We start from the raw sequence: 21,140 nt of genomic DNA on the forward strand, positions 1-21,140 counted from the left end.
TGTCCAGCATCTCAAGGGACGCATTGTCGTGTCACCATGCGTCACTTGCCTTCGGGTGTCCTGTTCTTGTCCCTGTGAGATGGCTCCCTGTTGACCACAAGCAGTGGGTCCTGTTCTGTCCTCAGCCAGGCTGGAAACTGATGTCTGATCTTGCAAGCTCAGGGCCACCACATGGGCTCCCTGATGCCGGGCCCGTTCTTTGTCTTCCTCGCGGAACTTCCTTCGGTAGCTTTTCTGGCTCCTGTAGGAGCGTAAGACTGAGTCTGGGCGGCTGATCTGTGTTTTGTGTCAGCAGAGATGCTGATTTGTGGCACCCAAGCCATAAAGTGCTTAAATAGTTTTCAAAGGTGAAATGATAGTGAATTTGAATCTGTGTGCAGTGAAATTAAAACGTTTGGTGTATCCCTTTTACCGTAACTTCCAGGATACGTTCCCCCCTCCTTCAAAAAACTGTGTGCTTCCCTTAACATCTTTGGACTAAGGTGATAAATAGGAAGGGCCCTGCTCTTTGGTTTGAAAAATGAACGCAAGACCTCCCACACTCCGTGTGTGGGACCCGTGGGCAAGGAGCTCTGCTCCTGTCCCTGTCCCTCCCCCGTGAAAGGGAACAGTATGACAGAGATGTTGTCCTTCCTGAGTTGCCTCATTCAGCATTGGGTAGTCAGCACCTTTCTCCTTTATTACATTTCATGAAATACCGTAGAGATAATCTTAATTCCTTAAGATGTAAAAAAAAAATAGCAGTACAAATTTATCCAGAGGGTCATGACTATGCTGGTCTTCCCAATCTGTTCCTAAGAGCTTAGGTAAATCTTTGAACTTCTCAGCACCAGTTTTTCTGTCTGTAGAGTGGATAGAATAGTATGTATATAATGATGGGTAGCTTCAAGTGTTAAATTAGCTTGTGTTTAGAAGGTGCTTTGCTGAAAATGTTCTCATGAGTTTATTATAGGAATTATGATAATGTCTGCATTTCAGAAGGCATGGGTAGTATAACATTTGTATAGATACAATATGTAACACATATAGAATAAAATATAGTAGAAACTAGATATAATACAAGTGGCACTATTGCTTGAAAAATAGCTGAAAATAATTTTTTTTAATTTTAAATTTAATAAACTTTTTCTTAGACACCATAACATTGAAGCTAATATGTTCTTTAAGCCTAAGATACGACTCGTGGTAATCCTCTATAGTACGTAAAAACTGACATGGAGGAGAGGAAATTTTAAAACAGTAACTGCTTCGGAGCGTACACCACGTCTCCTAGGGGCTGTATCTCCTAAGAGAAGGACAAATACCTCTTTGTGACTCATCTCCTAGTAAGACAGACTGGAAATGTAGAATAATCATAGATTTGATCTGATCATTTCGATTCTAAATTTATATGGACTGGAGCATCCATGACTTTGACTTTTCTTTTTATGTCAATTTTAAATGACTTTCCCGCAGAATTTTTGCTTCTAGTGGCACTCACAAATGCCATGCTGAGGGTTGCTTTATGTGCAGCATTTCCCCTGTGACTGAGTATAGAAACACGTACTATACCGAAGTTCACATGCTAAGTGCATGTGAACACTGGAATCCAATATACGCACAGATTCCATGACCAGGCTTGAACTGCGTCAAAACCTGAGGGAGAGCTCACACTTCGGATTTGGGAGGAAAAGAAAGAGCAGCTTCCCATTTTCCCATTGCTCGCATGACTGAGGTTTCTTGCAGAGCCTTAGGCTGCCTTGCAGAAATAGTCCCAGGAATGTTTTAGGAATTAAGTTCATACCTTACTGTTAGCGTAAAAATGAAATTGTGAGACTGAATCTTCAACTTTTTATAAACCATAACCTCAGAATGTCTGAGAATAGGCATGGGGAGAAGAGGAGAGAGGTAGATAATTGAAAAGTGAGCCAAGGTACATGTTACTGGAAATGTGTTTAGAAGTGGTCCCATGTTGATTACGCTTTATTTCCTTATCATGAAGGTATTACATTGCCCCTGGGCTCGGTTGCTTATAAACATTTTTATTCATTTTTACCTGTTCATTTGGGTGCACTTCGTTAAATTTCCATTTTGCTAAAAAGATGGTGTTTTGCTCTGCAAAATAACCTGTGAATTTTAGGCAAACCCGTGTTCTTTCAGCATCAAGGAAGTTGCGTTCCGTTTATCAAAAAAAACAACAACTTTGAACAATTTTTTGATGCAGTTAAGAAAAGACGAGTCATGGAGGCTCACTGGCTGACTTTTCCCTTCCTCTTGTGGGAATGACTGCATTTTATGCTGAATGCACTATGCAGAAACTTTCCAATTATTTATCTTGACACTGTAGTAAAACTTAAGGATTCACTAGTTATTTGATGAGGATCCTGAGATATTGAGCCGAGAAGCCGGTGGAAGTCAGCAAAATCCAAAGGAGAGAAAGCTGAATTATCCCTGGGATTCCCACAGAGGAAGAAAACCGTCAGGAAGTTATATTATATATATTCAGCTCCATCCTCTGTGCAGTGCACACTGCTCGGGTGGGTAGGGAACTGAATTTAGACAGAAAGACGATGGTTAAAATTCCTTTGTAAGCCACAGACAGAGGGCAACGCGCCCAATTATTTTATTGCCTTTTTATAATGCGGGGTGGGGGGTTCTGTACTTGGCTGTGTCCTGTCTGTGACACACCTGGCAATGGCCTGGTTTAACTCATCATAATTTTAATATTTTAACGTCGTGAGAATTGATAATAGAAACCTCTCCACCCCCAAATCAGCTTTAAAAAAAATTTTTTTAAATAGCAAAACACTGGGAAAAAAGAACACCCTTTATACAGTGTCTGAAAGCCAAGCAGTTCTTGCAACAGATGTTTGTTGTGCTCACTTTGGGGAGGGGTATAGCACAGTTTTCCAGCATTTACTTATTATAACCCACTGTTTTTCTCCGTAGAAAACATAACATAAAAATCTTCTGCTTATGTCATGGAGTCCACTTGATTCTTTAGGGAAAATTCTGGTTTGACATAAACGACAAATCTGTTAAATGAGAATCATCTTAAGGGTAATGAGGTTGGTTTTGTTTTTTATTTGTACTGAATTGTCATTATATCTAATTTGTTTTACAACCCCTCCTCAGAGAACGCACTTCAGCTCTGAAGTTCTATAATAGATCAGAGGGCTTTATGAGAGGTTAAGTTCATAGAGTTGCTGATAATTGGAACCCTGTTTCTCTCTTCACAGTTGCCTATGGTGACTCTTTAATCGCCTAGCTTTTTAAACTCTGATTGTCATTCCCTTGGGAATTACCAAATCTTATAAAATGACACATTTGGTCAACAGGAAAGACTCAGTTCATTCTTTCAGCAGTGTAATCTGATTTGATATTTGTCCATATTCCCGAACCCCAAAGTATTTAACTTTCTCAGAAGTACTGTGTTAACTATTTGTCCATTTTTTTTCATTAAAGCAAATATTAAAAAATATGAAAACTGTGCAGCAGAGATCTTTGAAGTACAATAATAAGGTCAAATGACTCGATTGGTTCCATGGCTCATTAATTGTAGTACAAGGAAACCCAGCTTTTAATTTAGAATGTCAGCATTAAAGGAACAATTTGGGATCAAGCATTTTATTTCTTAATTTTTATGCATTTGCAACTCGGTCTACTGTGTGATGTTCTGTTCGAAAAGAATGAACTATAAATATCAGAAGAGTGTTTGCTAGTATTTGTCATGATATAAACGTTATTTTTTGAGACCATGTTTGGTTTTGATTATAAATATTCGTATTTTTGAGCAGTATTTTAAATATGTAGTGACTCATGAATAGCTTATCGGGTTCTCACTTATTAGTCTATAGACATCTTCTGGAAGACAGTGCTGGACTGTGTTTTATTTGACTTAATTATGATTACTATCTATCAACAAATATTTCTACATTGTGTGCTTCCCCCTTCCTACTAAGAGTCAGAGAGAGTTTTGAAGGATTGGAAATTTTGGACAGTGTTTATAAATAATACGCCTCTAGTTTAAATTTTTATTTTATATTCTACTTGACAGTGAGCAGGTTTGTGTGTTTCAGTAGCTCTACAAAGTAGAAAATATCTGATTTTACATTACAATTTTTTTATTAGAAAATGCAAGGCAATGTTTCAATCACATAAAACATTTAGCTTAATTTAATATTATTTTCTATATATGGAGCGAAATGTGTGTGTATGTTTATAAAGTAACCAAAGTATCATATAGTTTAAATCTTCAGTCTTCCAAGTGTCTTGACCTGCCTCTTGGCAGCCTTTTAGAATACTGATTTGATTTCACATAGAGCAGTGTACATACCTATTGTGTGAGCAGTTTGAAAACTCCCTTTTGGGACATATACTTACTCTACAACGATATGAGATTATTTTTTTGTCCGTTCTTTATAGATGTACTTCGCTCCATTACAGTTTAATCTTACAGAAACTATTAGGGGTTTGGAAGTCAGTTTTCCACGGAATGACTCAGTGGTCTCCTGAAAATGTTTACTTCCTTGCAACAGAAGCTGGAAATAGCAATCATTTCATTAGTTAGTTACAAAAGTATCCTAAACCGTAAATGTATTTTAAAGAGCAATGAACACAGTTGGAATATTTTATTTATTCTACATTCAAGGAATTTTTTGTAATATGCATTCTTTGAAAAAATTAATTTGTATATTTGGTTTCATGGATTCTAAAGGTAGCCACTTTGATCAACCCCATTTGAGGGACTTCTGTGTGCCTGTGCCCCCCCCCCCCCCCCCAGGCATTACTGGGAGAATGCCCTGCCCACAGTTCCCAGCAACAAGTATGTTATGTAAGAGAGGTCGGTTCTTCCAAGAACATCTTGTAGGTGGGATAACGAAACGATACATTTGAGAATAGAACACTGTTTATCTCAAAGAATTCATTCTGTTCTCTAATAAGACCCGCATTTCTTAGTCTTCCTTCAGTCCCATGCACATCTCTCTTTCACATTAAGCTGGCAAGCTTGGGGATCTCTTCCATTTCTTCCTCATGCTTACTTTCCCCATCCTGGCACTTTTGTACCTCGCCTCCCACCTCTGCCCCGAAACAGTGTCCCCAGCCCACCCCCTCCGCCCCTTTCCTCTGCACGGACCAGGAAGAACAACTTCCTGTCTGTTTTTCATGATATCCCCATTCAAAACCAGGATGCCTTCTGATTCCTGCTCAAGTCAAATGACATGCCCCAGATCTGACAAGTGAATGCACTCGGTCATGAACTTCCCTTTTCTCACTCACGTCCATCTACTGCTCACTGCTCCTGTTGCCCTGGGGAAACTACTAGAAGGTCATGTGTCACAGCAAGAAGTGGCCCTGAGCACCCATGGCTGAGCCAGGTACCCTCCTGACTTCCCTAGGCATTCTGGACCTTCCGAATCATAATATTAGATTGAATTGTCTGGTGTTTTGTTTTGTTTTTTTTCTGAGCTCCTTGAAGGACAGTAATTCCCAGACTGGTTCATATCTCGGTGCCAAGTAGCTGTTCTCTGAATGAGTTTCTACTTCTGAGTCTTTTCGTGCACGCTTTCCTCCTGGCTGAACAGGACCCCCTCCCCTTGAGTTTTCTCACTCCCCTCGCCCAACCAACCCTTCTGTTTCCGTTCTTGAGTGTAAATGTGTTCCTTGTACATCAAACCCGAGCTTTGACTATTGCTCTGGAACCACATCTTGAATGAAAGCTCACTACGCTGTGTTTGTGGTTCCAAAAACACTTTCCTAGTTACTATGTTTGCACATGTTTGTTTTCAGGTGTTTTACGTACTTAGAATTGTGTTTGTTCTCTCCTGGACCTTGCTTACAGCCGGCTACCATTTATTTATTTGTTTGTTTGTTTGTTTATTTATTGCTAGAATCCCTCATAGAAAGTGGCAGGACATCTTTTAATATATCTTTAAATATGTTTTAAATTTGTCTCTATTTGCCTGACCAGGCAGTGGCACAGTGGATAGAGTGTCAGACTGGGATGCAGAGGACCCAGGTTCGAGACCCCGAGGTCACCAGCTTGAGCGCGGGCTCATCTGGTTTGAGTAAAGCTCACCAGCTTGGACCCAAGGTCACTGGCTCGAGCAGGGGGTTACTCAATCTGCTGTAGCCCCACGGTCAAGGCACATATGAGAAAGCAATCAATGAACAACTAAGGTGTCACAGTGCGCAAGGAAAAACTAATGACTGATGCTTCTCATCTCTTTGTTCCTGTCTGTCTGTCCCTGTCTCTCCCTCTCTCTGACTCTGTCTCTGTAAAAAAAAAAAAAATTAGTTTCTATTTTAGAGAGCATTCCCACAGCTGGCATCCCAGACTCTCTTACTGTCCCTAGTTCCCGTGTGGAGGAGACTGGTACACAGCAAAGCTCTGTGGGGACATGTGGCAGGTGCTTTTTATCAGATGAATCAGTTGATAAAGACAAACTATGCTTTGTAATTAATAAAATGGTTTATTACATTAGTGAAACTTAGAAGGATTTTTTAAAATTCTTACATTTCACACTTATTTTTCTATCCCTAAGTAAAACAATATTATTTTGCTTCTTTCTGGATCTTTCTAAAAGAATTTATATCTGGTTGTACTAGTGAACTTGACCCTTTATTTTGTGTTATAATTTTGTATTTTTTTAAAAATTAGTATTTCATTAGCCCTCATTCGACAAAGGCAACAAGTGACTCTGCAGAGGTTCACAGAACCATTTTCTTGGCCCTTAATTTTATTTTTGCACATATGATGCATGTATGTATATGTTTATTCATTTAGCAAAAGAAAACTCAGTTTTAACGACACGTTCCGTAGCTACAAAGTTAATAAAACATTTTTTGAGTTAAATTAATTTGAGGATAGACACATACCTAATGTCAGTAAAGTGCTTTGAAGATAAAAAGCACAATAAGCGTTAGTTATTATCATTATGATAATTATTATCATTATTATTATTACATAGTGTCTGCTTAAAAGTACCTTTGGTTACTCTGGGATGACTGAGACTAATGAGAGGGGTTAATCTGCTGGATTTTACCCAGAATTAAGAATTTGAGACATAACACACTAAAGGTTTTTTGTTGTTTTTTTTAATTAAAATATTTTTTTTAATAGATCAAGGGATACATTTGTTGATTTTCTTCCCTAAAGAAAAATAAACTTCCCGGAATGCAGAAACATCATAACTCATTTTGAATAGTTTGAATGTTTTCTTCTATAATTTCTTAAAAAGATGTTGAGGACTAAGTATAGGTCTTCTAAAAACATAGACTTTGACTTCTAAAGAGTCAAAACCCGGCCTGACCTGTGGTGGCGCAGTGGATAAAGCATCGACCTGGAAATGCTGAGGTCGCCGGTTCAAAACCCTGGGCTTGCCTGGTCAAGGCACATATGGGAGTTGATGCTTCCAGCTCCTCCCCCCTTCTCTCTATCTCTGTCTCTCTCTCTCTCTCTCACTCTCTCTGTCTCTCCTTCTCCTCTCTAAAATGAATAAATAAAAAAATAAAATAAAATAAAAATAAAGAAGAAAAAAAAATAGTTTATTTAAAAAAAAAAAAAAAAAAGAGTCAAAACCCATTGTTAGTTATTTGAGCTATGTAGAACTCAAATTTATCATTTTATATACTGAAAGCAAGAGAGCATGATTATAGGAAGAAAATATGAAAACTTAATTTTCATTACAAAAACAAAGAATTATAACTGAAGCGTTATAAAAATAAGTAAGACTAATTACATAAATTGCCTCCTGTGAGACTATTTTAAGGAAGAGTCTTTAGGTGACCCTTTATGAAGAAGACTTGAAGTTTAAATCAAATCCCTTAGACGACGCTGCAAAGATTGTCAGCACAGGTTAGAGATGCAGGAAATATTGAAGGCGTTTCACAGGAAAATATGTAAAAGTCCAATGTACAGCCAGCCTCACACTCAGGAAGACATTGCTAAGCTGTCTGAGAAAGACATCCCCCGATATGGTGCAAATTACATAGAAAGGCCATCGAGAGAATGGAAAGGGAGAAGATGCCTAGAGCCAATGATTGACAACTGACAACCTACCGTTGGTTGGAGAACCAGTTGCTGGAGGGACTGACTGCAAGAGTGTTCAGAGCTCAGCTGCCAGAACACCAGAAAGCTGGAGCCATGTGCCTCGAGTTCAACCACATTGGACTGTTTCAGAGGAACGGGGAGAGAGGCTGAGAAAAGCCACTGACCCTGAGACCAGTTTCCAGGCAGCTGCACAAACTATACTATTGTAGTGAAAGGTTTTGTCCAGTAACCACAGCACCGCCAGACTACAGACAGTCTGGGGACCAGCAAAGTGTACCATGAGGCAGACATCCTGAACTTAAAGCATGGAAAAGGCAGGTGAGAAGTCCCTTTCTGACAGTGACTTTAAAAAGTTCTAATATGAAAAATCACGTGTTTTTGGACTTCTTCCTCTAAGAAGAAAAGCACGTAAGGAGAAATAACTGCTTTTATCTTTTCAGATGAGAAGGGAACTCTGTGACTTAGAGACAGGCATTTTCTCCTTCCCACTTGATTTTTTTTTCACCTATGAATTGCAGGGGCCTTTGGTGAAAACAGTGGCCTCGAGGTAAGCAATGGTGCGGACAGTAGACTGACTGCCCCTCAGAAGGGACTGCTCTTTTGTGTGTGTGGGCTCTGGGGAAAGGGAATTAGCCCACACCTGAGTGGCTCCGCCAAAGAACCTCATCTCCCTTTTCGTTTACCGGTACTTGGACTCTCATTCTTTTTCTCTCTTTGGTAATCTCTCCGTTTGTAGACTTCCATATTCGACCACAGTGGGGCTGTTATTGAAACATTCACATCACTATGAGATTTTGTCTGGTGGTTTTGAGTGAAGCTAGGTTGCAGACCGGTGGCACACACGAGGTGTCCCCACCAGTGTTTTGAACAAAAGTAGCATCTTGTTTGACAGGTGCCATTCATTCCCTCTTGGCGGGGCCGTGGAGGCCTCTGTGTGTTTGCTGTCAGTTTCCAGGAGTGAAGCAGCAGTCACCTTCTTTACGAGAAATTTCCGAAATCTGTATTTGTACACACACACATCTTTGATCAATAAATCAGATTCTACTCAGCTTTAATGGAAAAGAGTCAAATAGCATTTCTTTTTTTTAGGCTTACATTCAGGTAGTTTTCCTATTTCAGTATCTAATTATCTGAGTTCAGTTGTGTTAAACACAGGGTACACAGGGTGGATATAGTTCATGTCACACCTGGGATAAGATTAGGGGCTTTAAAGAAATGCTCTTTCAGGAAGCTCTTAGACTAACCTAGTGAAATGTGGACAGTAAACAGCTCCATAAAATAACTGAAACTGACTTTTTAAATGATAAGTGAAACCACCTAAGCCTCAGGGGAAGGGGTGTCTACACATGAACTATGAAATAATTTGGAGGTTGCAGAGAACACTATAACTTTAACATGTAGGATTTATAGTAAGTTATTATTTCTTTTTAGACTTGGTTATGACTATTCGTTAAGCTCAGGACAAGTCTTTATTGAAAGGGACCAGAGTGGATATTCAGAGTGACGAGTATGTAGTTTGGACAAGGAGAACAAAGAAATCACAGAATGAAGGTATGAGCTTAGCAGAGGAACCCTGGGAAAACAGCTGGTGGGAGAACTACGATTGTTGAAGGTGCTAGAAAGGAAAGATACAACATTGAGGAGAAGATTGAATAATCATTACGGGGATCCTGAAAAATGAGCCAAGAAAGATCTTGAGAAAGAAGCCGTATAATCTACGTGTATTAGGTTGTATCTTTCTTATTGTTTGTGTTACTGGGGTTACACAGAAGCAAATTATTGTGCCCAAATGCCCTAATTTTCCAGAATGTAAAAAACATTCTTAAGCCATTCTTTCTTTCTTGTGATATAGAAAGATATACATTTTACTCAGTTCTAGAATAGTTTTATTTAAAAATGGTGCTTGTCAAACTTACTGGAAAATTAAGTCTAAATAGTTGAATTATTTAAATGTCTGGGTAGAGATCCATAAGTGTAAAAATGCATGTTTTGGGCAATAAAAAAATGCCAATTTTTCTTATTTTTATATTGACTTTGATGTTATTCTTTAATGAAAGTTCAAGTTTAGATATCTTTCTGTTTTTCCTTAATTAATAATGGCTTTTTAATGACTTATGTTAATAAGCAAATTAAGCTCACTTTTTTTGGTTAATGAGGAAAAACAGACTTTGAGGTAAAACATGAGATTACCAGGCTGCTTGAATCTGTTACAGAATATTTATTAATAGAGCTAGTTCTTCTACACTTTACCAGAAGTCTTATTTTTTTCTTCTTTTTTCATCAGACTGTATCAGCAGAGATTTCTGCTCTAGGGAAATATAGTCTATCTTAATGTGCAGGATCCTTTCTTTAATTATTCAGAACATTAGTTCCAGCAGTCGAGATGCAGGACGTGTAGAGTATTTTGTTTAATCTGTACTAACTCCATATGAGGCGCTAGACATTGCTTTTTTTTTTCTTTTCTTTTTTTATGAAACACTAGGTACAAATCTGTGTTTTCATCGTTTCAGCTGTTAAAAGTGGAATACAAAATTTATCATTCCTTTACACTTGTTCTTGTTTGGATTCTCGTTAGTCAAAATTTTGCCATATGGTTCTTTGGCCATAGTACAGCTGAACAACAACAAAAAAAATGGGTGCTCTTAAAAATGTCATATTTCTAAGACGTTAAAACAAGAGACATGGCTGTGATTCCTGAGTTGACTTTCACTGACACTATTTTTAGAATGACAACTCTCCTCCAATGCAGTTTGCTCACAAATATGTGCAAGTTTGTTATAAACTGCAGTTGAGAGACTTGATCTGTCGATTAAGATCCCACGACTCAACATTCTACAGAGATGGATGTTTCTTGTTCTCACTTGGGTCTCCACGGAGCATTGCATAACGTTTAAGAATCCATTCCATCTCATTATTGAAAATACTCTGGATGATGAATAGCATCACCTGGCACACTGTAAGAAGGGACGGAAAGTGTGCAGTGGAGAGAACTCCCTTTTCTGCTCCTGGACCCTGTTCCTCCCGCATACAGCCCTCCGCCCTCAGCCCGGCTCCATCGTGAATAACTCTGCATGTCAAAAGGTCAGGAGCACCGATATAATGAATTTTCCTTAACACATTGAAGTGTGGCTTATACATGAATTAATGTAATTATCCTAAAGATGGTACTTCTGAGATATTTGCAGTAAGAAACTATAATTCATTTCAACAAAGCTCATTTTTGTAATCTAGGCCTCTGTCACCATGAGTTTTAAGTATAGTTTATTGAGTCACACGAAGGAAGGGGACTTACCGGAACTCCTCACCTCGCGAGGATTTATTTGATTGTGTTGTGGATATGCATGTAAGGAGTAATGCTCTAATTATGAAAAATCTCAAACATACAGATAAGTACAGAAAATAATACGACAGAGAAACTCATCAACCCAGATTTAGCAAATGTTAACATTTGTACCCTATTTGTTTCAGGTCTTCTATTTTTTAAAAAAGAAACAAATAATTAAAGATACATTTAAAGCCCCTTCTCTTTTTCAGAATTGAGTATATCTTGAAGTTGGTGTGTAACTTGGCTCAAGTTACATTTTTATTCTTGTCATGCATATGCATGTATCTCTAAATAATATATATAGCAGTGTTTCACGTGGTAAAAATTTGCATGGTATGGTGTCTTACAGCATATCCTTTCTCATGCTGTAACCATATTTTTTGACATCACTTTTACACCATATGAACATCTAGTGTATTCATTCACTGATTTATTACGTGCCCAGGCATGACTGTGCGTGATTTTATTTACTTATTCTTTCATTGATGAAGTTTCAGGTTGTTTCTGGCTTTTTGAGATTATAAACAAAGACAATGGATATCTTTGTACACTTCCTTGTACACACACACAAGCGTTTCTCAAGTATATATATGTACAACTGGTACAACTGGAATTACTGGGTCATGGGTTATACATGGGTTTAACTTGATGGGTATTTTACTTGGCACATTGAGTTTGGAAATGACAACTATTTAGACTTTGAGGCAAGAATGTAGATTTGAGTCTTTCTTACTGTGGGACCAGTTGAGTTATTCTGGGCAAAAACTTAAATCCATTTTTTCATCTATAAAATGGGAATGACCATAGGACCTACTTCTACACAAATAGGATAAAGTGCGGATTCCGTGAGGGGGGCACAGAGAAAGCTTAGTCGGCACTGACTGCCCTCGCTGTCCACCCTGCCCTGCACAGGGATATGGTGAGGGTCGTGTGACACCTATCATGGTCTCATCACTGCTTGTTAAATGCATGAAAATGAAACCAAAACAGTCCGTTTCAGGCACAATCTACTTATGTACTTTTGAGAGTGCTTAAAGAATAAGTTACAAATACAAAAGAAATTGGGGGGGGGGAGGCTAGAAAGATCATACAGAGAACCCTTACAACTTATATATTTAATTAGACAAAATTAATTTATTTGACTTTCATTCATAGGTACAGTGCTGTCATCAGAAACTATTTCTTTTTTTTTTTTTTTTTTTCATTTTTCTGAAGCTGGAAACAGGGAGAGACAGTCAGACAGACTCCCGCATGCGCCCGACCGGGATCCACCCGGCACGCCCACCAGGGGGCGACGCTCTGCCCACCAGGGGGCGATGCTCTGCCCATCCTGGGCGTCGCCATATTGCGACCAGAGCCACTCTAGCGCCTGGGGCAGAGGCCACAGAGCCATCCCCAGCGCCCGGGCCATCTTTGCTCCAATGGAGCCTTGGCTGCGGGAGGGGAAGAGAGAGACAGAGAGGAAAGCACGGCGGAGGGGTGGAGAAGCAAATGGGCGCTTCTCCTGTGTGCCCTGGCCGGGAATTGAACCCGGGTCCTCCGCACGCTAGGCCGACGCTCTACCGCTGAGCCAACCGGCCAGGGCCAGAAACTATTTCTTGAATTAGTCACTGATCAAGTATCCTTTCCTTTTATGTTGTGAGGAAACCAGGAAAATCATACCTTTTGGTGCTTTCCACTTGAGAAATTTGACACTAAAGTTTGTACTTTACGATGTCCAGGATATGTCATTCCGCCCTAATTTTTTAAAGTGTCAGTTTTTCAGTACTGTTAAGTTAGTAGCTTTATCTTAAAAAAAAAAAAAAAAAAAACAGCACAGAAGCCAGTATAGAATGTTCTGCCTTGCCACGTGGAAGGGGGAAGGTGCTTGAATAAGCTGCGGGCCTACCTGCAGACTCGGGTCCCCACGAGCCCTCCAGGACCCAGAGGTGCGCTTCCTGCCTCAGGTCACCTGGCGCGTTCTGGGTATGATTGACAGGCTGGCTGTTCCCTGTCTCTGAAGGCCCCCCGAGGTGACTCAGAGTATTTTAGTGTGTGTCTCACCTATGCTTACTGCCGGATTTTGATAGAATCTTCTCAGGCCTTCCAAGTGGATTACTTTGCATTAGTTTTATATTGCTTTTTAAGTGTTTTTGGAAATATTTAATAAGAGTCCTCCTAAAAACTGGATTTCCGGAGTGTGTTTTCTTTAGGGGGCAATTTTAAGGCTTAGTTTGTGCATTTTCCAAAAGCCCCCAATTTCGCAACCTAAAGGACCTCATGACTGAAACAAAACTAACTCATTTAAAACAAAAAACAAAAAAAATCACCGTCGTGTAAGAGGAGCAAAGCTACCGTATCTCTGTGTTCCTGATAATAAATCTGACCTGTGTGTGTTTCTGACAAAAATGAGGTTGTGCTTTTTCCCCCCTTCATTCTCTATTTCTTTTGATCGTTGATCTGGGTGACCCCACACTCAGGGTTTTCTTTTCCTTCACTTGACAAGGACAGATTTTTGAAGTAGAGCTGTCCTTTGGGGACCCCGGGCGGTTTCCACTTGACCGGCCTGTGATCTAATGAGCAGTAACGTGGGTTACAGTAGCCATTTTCTGTGCTCTGAGGACGTGAGATGGTGGCCAAGAGGCTCCATCTTGCAGCGAGAGACGGGCAGGGTGATCGAAGAGTGTGCAAAGAACTTGTTAGCCCACATTAGTGATTTACTTCACAGCAGGTCAGAAAGGCCTACAGCAGGATCATCGTTAAATAGCGGAGTTGAAAATTCTGGCCTTAGGAAGTTTTCAAATCCGCGAGAGCCATTGATTCCCAAGTGAGTTTTAACTCAACTTTGAATTGCAGCCCACAGGGCAGCATGAAACTTTGCTTTGGTCTTACAGATAGTCATGAAGTAATCATGTGACTCTAGATTCTTTTTTTTTTAATTATTGAATTTATTGGAGTGACATTGGTTAATGAAATTTTATAGGTTTCAAGTACACAATTCTATAATACATCATCTGTATACTATATTGTGTGTTCACCACCCCACTCAAGTCTTCTGTCCCCATGTATCCCCCCATCCTCTTATTTTTGAGTGGTGCCAGTTCTAAACATCCTGTTGGGTTGGTCCGTTGTACAATGAGCTCGGTGTGCAAGAGAAGCCAAATGCTGAGCAAGCCATTGAACCTTTTTATGCCCCATGTCCGACCCTTCACGGGGTGTCCATGCCTTCCGTGGGGCTGTCCCTTCTGCTCAGCGTGTATCTGGTGTAGCATGCCCGTGCCCATGTTCCTGCCCCACAGAGTGTCCTCAGTGTCCATCAGGGAAATCAGATCGCTTCTGGCATCCTTTCCTCTCTTCAGCCCCAGCTGGTACATTGTACATTTTGCTGTCATTGACATCTTCCAGGGGAAGGGGAACTGACGGCTTACTGAAAAGTACCCGGGTCCCTGGCACATGTGGCCCAGCTTAAATGTTGTTATAGGAACCGACAGGTGATCTTCCTGAATTTTTACTCTTTTCCCCTTCACATGCAAAAGAACTTTGGGGAGTATGTATTGCAAAAAAAATGTTACAATTATTGATGACAACTCTACTTTTGCTTGACTACCATTTCTGTAAGACTAGCTGATAAAAGCAATCTCCCAGTGGGAGTGAAGAGCCATGAGTACTGCCAGCCGGGCATCCATCTGTCACCTTCCTATCTGTCTACCTATCGAATCTAAAACCTTGTGTTTGAGGTAAAAATAGAAGCTCAGTGGGTGCCTGAGGAGCAGCAGGCATTACCTCAAGCCCCATGAGGGCTTCTTGCCTCAGGACGGTGAAATTTGCAGGGTGTAGGCTGATACGTATTCTTTGTGCCCTAAGACTGCCCAGAAGATGGACCAACCTGGTTCCGGTGTGACAGCTCTAATGAGGAGCCTTTTGTTCAACAGAATAAAGAGTTTAAGCTTTCCTTAGTGACCAGTCTCTGAAAATTTATCTGTAGAAACTGTGCTGTTTATATGTACTTGCCCCTCTGCACGTTGGCAAAAAAAAAAAAAAAAAAAGTAGTTTCCACACAGATGAACGGTAGATACTTTGGTTCAGAATTTTAAGCATGTTTTAGTGTTGTTTTCAATTTCATTGTTAACAAAACAGTTGTGTGTGTTTTTTCAACCACTGTTTTCTGTAACCTTACTGTGAGCCAAATACTATGCAGGGGATGGAGGTAGAAAGGTGCACAGCCTGTTTCCTCTGCCGTCTGTGTGTGCCCAGGAGCCATGGGTGTGTGTGAAGGGGGCCTGAGGACACAGGAGAGACTGGAAGTAATATGAGCTAACAGTTGTACTGTGCCAGGTGCGTTTCACATCCAGTCTCAGGTGATTCTCTTGACTGTCCTGGGCAGCGTGGTCTTGATTCTTCATCCATTTCAGAAATGAAGGTCCCAGAAATGAAGTCCTAAACTGACCAAGATCCAACCAGTGATGTGACCCATGTCTTTGATTTCAACTCATCCGCCCTTTTCCCTCGACCACAACAATCTTTTGTCATTGATTTTTCTAAAAAAAAAATATATATAGCAAACACATTTTATTTGATTTTTTGAAATGCAGCTTAATTTTTTGTTGTTGTTTGACTTTGAAGTCTTGAATCAAGATTGTTCTTGGATGCTCCTTGCCACTTGGACTAACCTTAGCTGCCAATTTGCAAATGGGCTCTTTTTACAAATGAGCTCAATTGAATTGAGGGTGATCTAGTGGAGAAGATCAGCCAAGTGTGTTTTTAGACGGTTGTGAAACAGTGACTGTTATGTCCCAGCACTTAGGGGAGTAAGCCTGCTGCTTTGGGCTCAACTCCCTGTCCGGCCCGCCTTTGTTTTTAGAAATGGCACAAGACCGCATTGATTCGAGAACTGATGACACCAAAAGCAATTTCTATAAACACCCGGCCCCCACCCCGAGCTGTCCTGCTCCGTTCACACTTGTGTTTACATTCATCACTGGTGTAAATGAGAGACAGGAAGGAACGGGAAGTCAGGAAGTGGACGCTGGGGCCGAGGGGACAAGTGGAGAAAAAGAGGGGAGTTATACAACATAGTTGGGGACTTGTCAACCATTCTAAACAAACAAACACATTCTTAAAATGTAAACTTTTTTGTGCCTAATAATTGGGAAACAGATAACTCTCAGAGAATTAAAAACTGTCTGTGCCTTTGCATTAGACAGGAGTTCTTCTTGGGGTATGTCTTATTAAAGACCTCTTCCACCTGGGACTGAAGAAAGAGCCTGGGATTTTTAGATCAGCTCACCTGACTGCAGAGTAGCAATGGAGTCTGGAGTTCTCCCGGTCCTGTAAAGTGCTGCAGGCCCGCTGGAGGGCAGAGAGCTGCGGGCCACTCTTGCGTGGTGCCCAGAAGAATTAGAAACTTGGTTTTTATGCCACTGTGTCCTTCTTTGACTAAGATGACTGTGCCAGAATAGTTGAGGTTCTTGTTAAGAAGGCTGCGTCTGCCTCTTACCAAGGCAGCCAGACTCCCTGGGGGCAGAGACCCACATTCTTTTTCTCACAGTGTTCCCAAGAGGCAGTTTCCCAAACGGTTTGCTTCCTAGTGAGGTCGAGGTCATCCCCATTTAAAGGTGGATAAAAGGAACGATGTAGATGGTGGTAAAAAATGGTGAAGGTAGTGTTTCTAAATATGCTTTAACACTTTTATTAGTATATGTAAGAGAAAAGGGTAGTACTTATTTAAAATTCCTGTCTGAATTATATACCCCAGCACTATTTGGGGGGGAGGGGGCAAAGGGGAAGTTACTGTTATTTGCCTTTGTATAGTCTCTATATCATCATTTATTTTGGAGTTACAGTCGTCCCTCGCCATATCACAGTTCACTTTTCGCAGTCTCACTGTATCACAGATTTTTAAATTGTACAATATAAATCTAATTTTGTATTGCAGATTTTTCGCTATATTGTGGGATCTTGCAATGTATAGGTGTTTTTATATATTTACTATTTTAATTATTTTTGCGGTAAGATAAGCATAGGAAGTGTTTATAAGAGTGTGGGAAAAGCTAATAACAGTATGGGAAAGGTTTATAAGAGTGTGGGGAGGGTTTATAAAGCCTTAAAATAGATATAAATAATAAAATAAATATAAGGTCACTACTTCGCGGATTTTCACCTATCGCGGGGGTTCTGGAACCTAACTAACCCCCGTGATAGACGAGGGACCACTGTATATTGTATCTTAGTTGGGAATTTCTTTGTTTTACTCTTGGACTTGGAATCTTTTTTCCAATTTTTCAATTACAGTTGATGCACACGATTAAATTAGTTCAGGTGTACAGCTTAGTGATTACACGTTTATACAACTGACAAAGAGATCCCCCAGTGAACTGAGTACCTCTCTGACACCACACACAGTTATTACAGTATCAGTGATTGCTTTCTCTGAGCTGTGCTTCACATCCCCATGACTTTGTTTTTATAACAGGTGGTTTGTACATCATTCTTTATGAACACAGGGTCTTTAATACTATCCTATTAAAATATAACCCAGGCATTTCTGACAAAGTTTACTGAGTTGAGTTGTTTTTTACCCCCCTTGTGCACTTTAAGTTTGATGTCTTGGAGAAGTGTGGCCATTTTTAGGGAGATCACAATAAAAACCTTGCAAAGACTAGTCATGGCAGAAGTCAGAAATTTGATAGTGTCAAGATGAACTGGTGTGATATGTGCTCTGTGTGTGTCTATATCTCTGCATATAAATTCATATTTAAAGTAATCTGTTTTTATAACAGACACTTGCTGTTCATCTGGATATATTCGAAACCTCCCTCTGATAGAGTAGTCACTTAAACATGGTGTCGTATTGATACTGAGGAGGGAAAAGAGTCAAGTTGAAGTCATTTTTGCTCATTTTCCAGAAATCGCCTGTTTATTTGAAAAGATGTATGGTGTCCTGGGTCAGCGTGGAAGCCGGGCTTTCCCAGTGGCCTGCCACACACCTGCCGCCTTCGGATTACAGGAAGCAGCGTGTGCACTGCGGTCAATCCTGGCTGTCTGTTTAGGGGGGGATAGCAGGATAGCACTCAGACAGAGTGGCTGAGTGAGGGCCTGAGTGGGTGCAGGGAGAGGCGGAAGACCCCGGCCTCCTCACCTGGGGCCAGAGGCTGCCTTGTTTCCTTCAGTTCACGTGAGGCCAGGTTTGAGCTGCTGGTTGGTTCTCAGCGGGAGCCCGCTGGGACCCAGAGGACATTCTGGCTCGGTGCAGGACATCTGTGTCCTCTCACTCTGTGTGAAGGAGAACAAATGCACCTTAGCATAGCGCCAACTCCCTCGACAAGGCCCCGTGACCACTGCACCCTCAACGATAGACACTATCCTCAGCGGCCACCAAGAATTCAGTAATGTGTCCTTTCAGCATGGTAGGGCCGCACCTGAACATCAAAGCCCAGCTTTGTGCTTGTTCGTCACCCATCCCTTATGAACCCTCCCTTTCCGTGTCTGCCCTTCAGTGTGTCTGTGGAACGTGTATGTGTGGATGGGACATAATTATGACTCCGTACAACTTAAAAAAAAATACTCCAACACTGTATGAATGCTGTCGTCTTCGATGCACAGAGACTTTGAATTTGTGATGTATACTCTGACTCTTATTTTCCTATCTAAAGTATACCTAGATTTGAAAATTTGTCTGGATAAAGATCAGCCTAATGACCCTCCCTCGATTGAGGTTTTGTTTGGGACCTGGTCAGAGGGATCTCTGGAACCCAGCCCAGTGCCTGGCCACAGGACTGCAGGGCAGCAGAGCACAGAGGCACAGAGATGAAGAGTCTTCCAGGGACAGTGCAGGGACAGTAAGGCTGGCGTTCTCCGACCCGGGACGGTCGCGAGAGGCTCCACATCCGTCCAGCGGTTGCCTGCCCCCTCTCCCTCCCTGGAGATGGGCTTGTGAAGCGGCTGGCATGGGAGCTGCACAAGAGCACCTCCATGGCCTTGGCTCATTTTTATGAAAGGCATTTTCCAGTTCATGCCGTGTTTTCTCTGCTCCTTCCTTTCGTTCAGTGTGCATGTTTTGAGCCTCCACCCTGTAGAATTAGCGTCTTCCTTCCTAGATGCGTTGACGAGACTGGCCAGGCTCTCTGACACCAAACGCCAAGAGAATTCCAAACAGGTTTTGGCTAATTATTTAGGATAAGTATATATATATAGCGTAGAACTTCACAAGGTGACTCCTTTTATATGTCTATTTCAGCTCTACAGGTTTTGGGATAATCACGTATTGATTCTATATCTTAAGTGTTGTTTTTTATTTATTTATTTAAAGTGCCAGCCACTTGTCCGTCAGCTGCATGAACGTAGCTGCAGGCAGGGGAGGGGCCAGAATGTGCGGAAATGTGTCTGATGTGGGATGTCTCATTCTCCAGAGCCCCTGCTGAGGGCTGGCATGCCCCAAGATGCATGGGCTGGCACGTCCCCTGTCAGACGCCTGCTCTGGGCACAACCCATATTCCCTGGCTGCCGCCTGGTCTAGCCAGACCCAGGGCACCTTTTTTTTCCTGTTTCCTCATCTTTTCATCTCAAGTCTTGCTCAGCCATGAAGTTGGAGCCGTGTGCCAAAGTTTGGTGCCAAGATTTGTCTGCCCTTGACAGGTGGGCACACCCCCTGGGGTACAGCTAACTTCCCGACCAGATGGAGCTGGACTGGTCCAGGAGACGGCCCGCACGGGGTTGCTGGGGCAGATGCCCTGCAGACGGTCTCTGGAGCCCAGTTTGCTCATTGTCCCCCCTCATGACACCTCCCCTGCTGCCCGTGCTTCCGGGGGTGGAGGGTGGGTGATCTGCCAGCCAAAAGTTGCCAGTCCTCCAAAATGTGAGAAATGAAGTCTCCAAACACTGAGACAGGTGCAACTCTGGAATCTGAACAGTGACCTGAGGTTACGGAACATTTCTATTAGCCTTTGCCAAAGGGCTGTCTAGCTGCTGTTGGCAATGTTGACACGTTAATTGGCTTTTTCACCCCTCGGTGGCCCATTTGGACTTGGATTTATTTACAGTAGATGATCCTACATAAAAGTAGTACCTTTCAGATTTCCAAAGGGCCAGCAAAACAGTTTCCTCTGTGGTCTGATACAGTTCCTTGTTTTATTACAAGTAATTGGAGAAATATGGAAGTAGATTCCTCTGATTTGCAATTCTGTATTTAAAAATTGAGAGGAAATTTAATCTAGTGAAACTTGTTTTTCTTTCCTTTATTTCTTTTTTTTTATATATATATATGAGAGAGAGAAGGGAAGATACAGAGACAGATTCCTGTATACACCCTGATCGACTGTCTGGTGCTCAACTAATGAGCTGTTTTTAGCATCTGAGGCTGATGGGCTCAGACAAACTGAGCCATCCTCAGCACCCAGGGCAACACTCAAACCAACTGAGCCAATGGCTGCGGGAGGGGAAGAGGGAGAGAAAGGGGAGAGGGAGGGAGGGAGAAGCAGATGGTCACTTCTCCTATGTGCCCTGACCGGGAATCAAACCCAGGATGCCCATACGATAGGCTGACACTCTACCACTGAGCCACCTGCCAGGCCAAAACTTATTTTTCAAATAAGAAAATACCAGTGTTTCAGGCCTGCCTCTCAGCCATGCACTATTTATATTATGACAAATGACCTATCCATTTCAGTAACAGGAGTCTCGGAGCACCTTCTTGTAATAGCCTCTTGCACCTGTGCTACAAGTAAGTAAGTGTAGACTTATACTCTCAGGCCCCAGAGACCTCCATGGCACACTGATGATGCTTTTTCTCAGGTAGTCGGGATTTTA

General features: G+C 41.4%; 1 protein-coding gene across 3 annotated transcripts in view; it reads left to right on the forward strand.

Moving 5' to 3' along the window:
* The window catches only part of ARL15 (ADP ribosylation factor like GTPase 15), a 371,944-nt gene that overhangs the window by 193,587 nt on the left and 157,217 nt on the right, over positions 1 to 21,140 (forward strand). The gene's annotated exons all lie outside the window — the stretch shown is intronic.

This window comes from Saccopteryx leptura, chromosome 1, assembly GCF_036850995.1.
Source record: "Saccopteryx leptura isolate mSacLep1 chromosome 1, mSacLep1_pri_phased_curated, whole genome shotgun sequence".
In the NCBI taxonomy this organism is placed as follows: domain Eukaryota; kingdom Metazoa; phylum Chordata; class Mammalia; order Chiroptera; family Emballonuridae; genus Saccopteryx; species Saccopteryx leptura.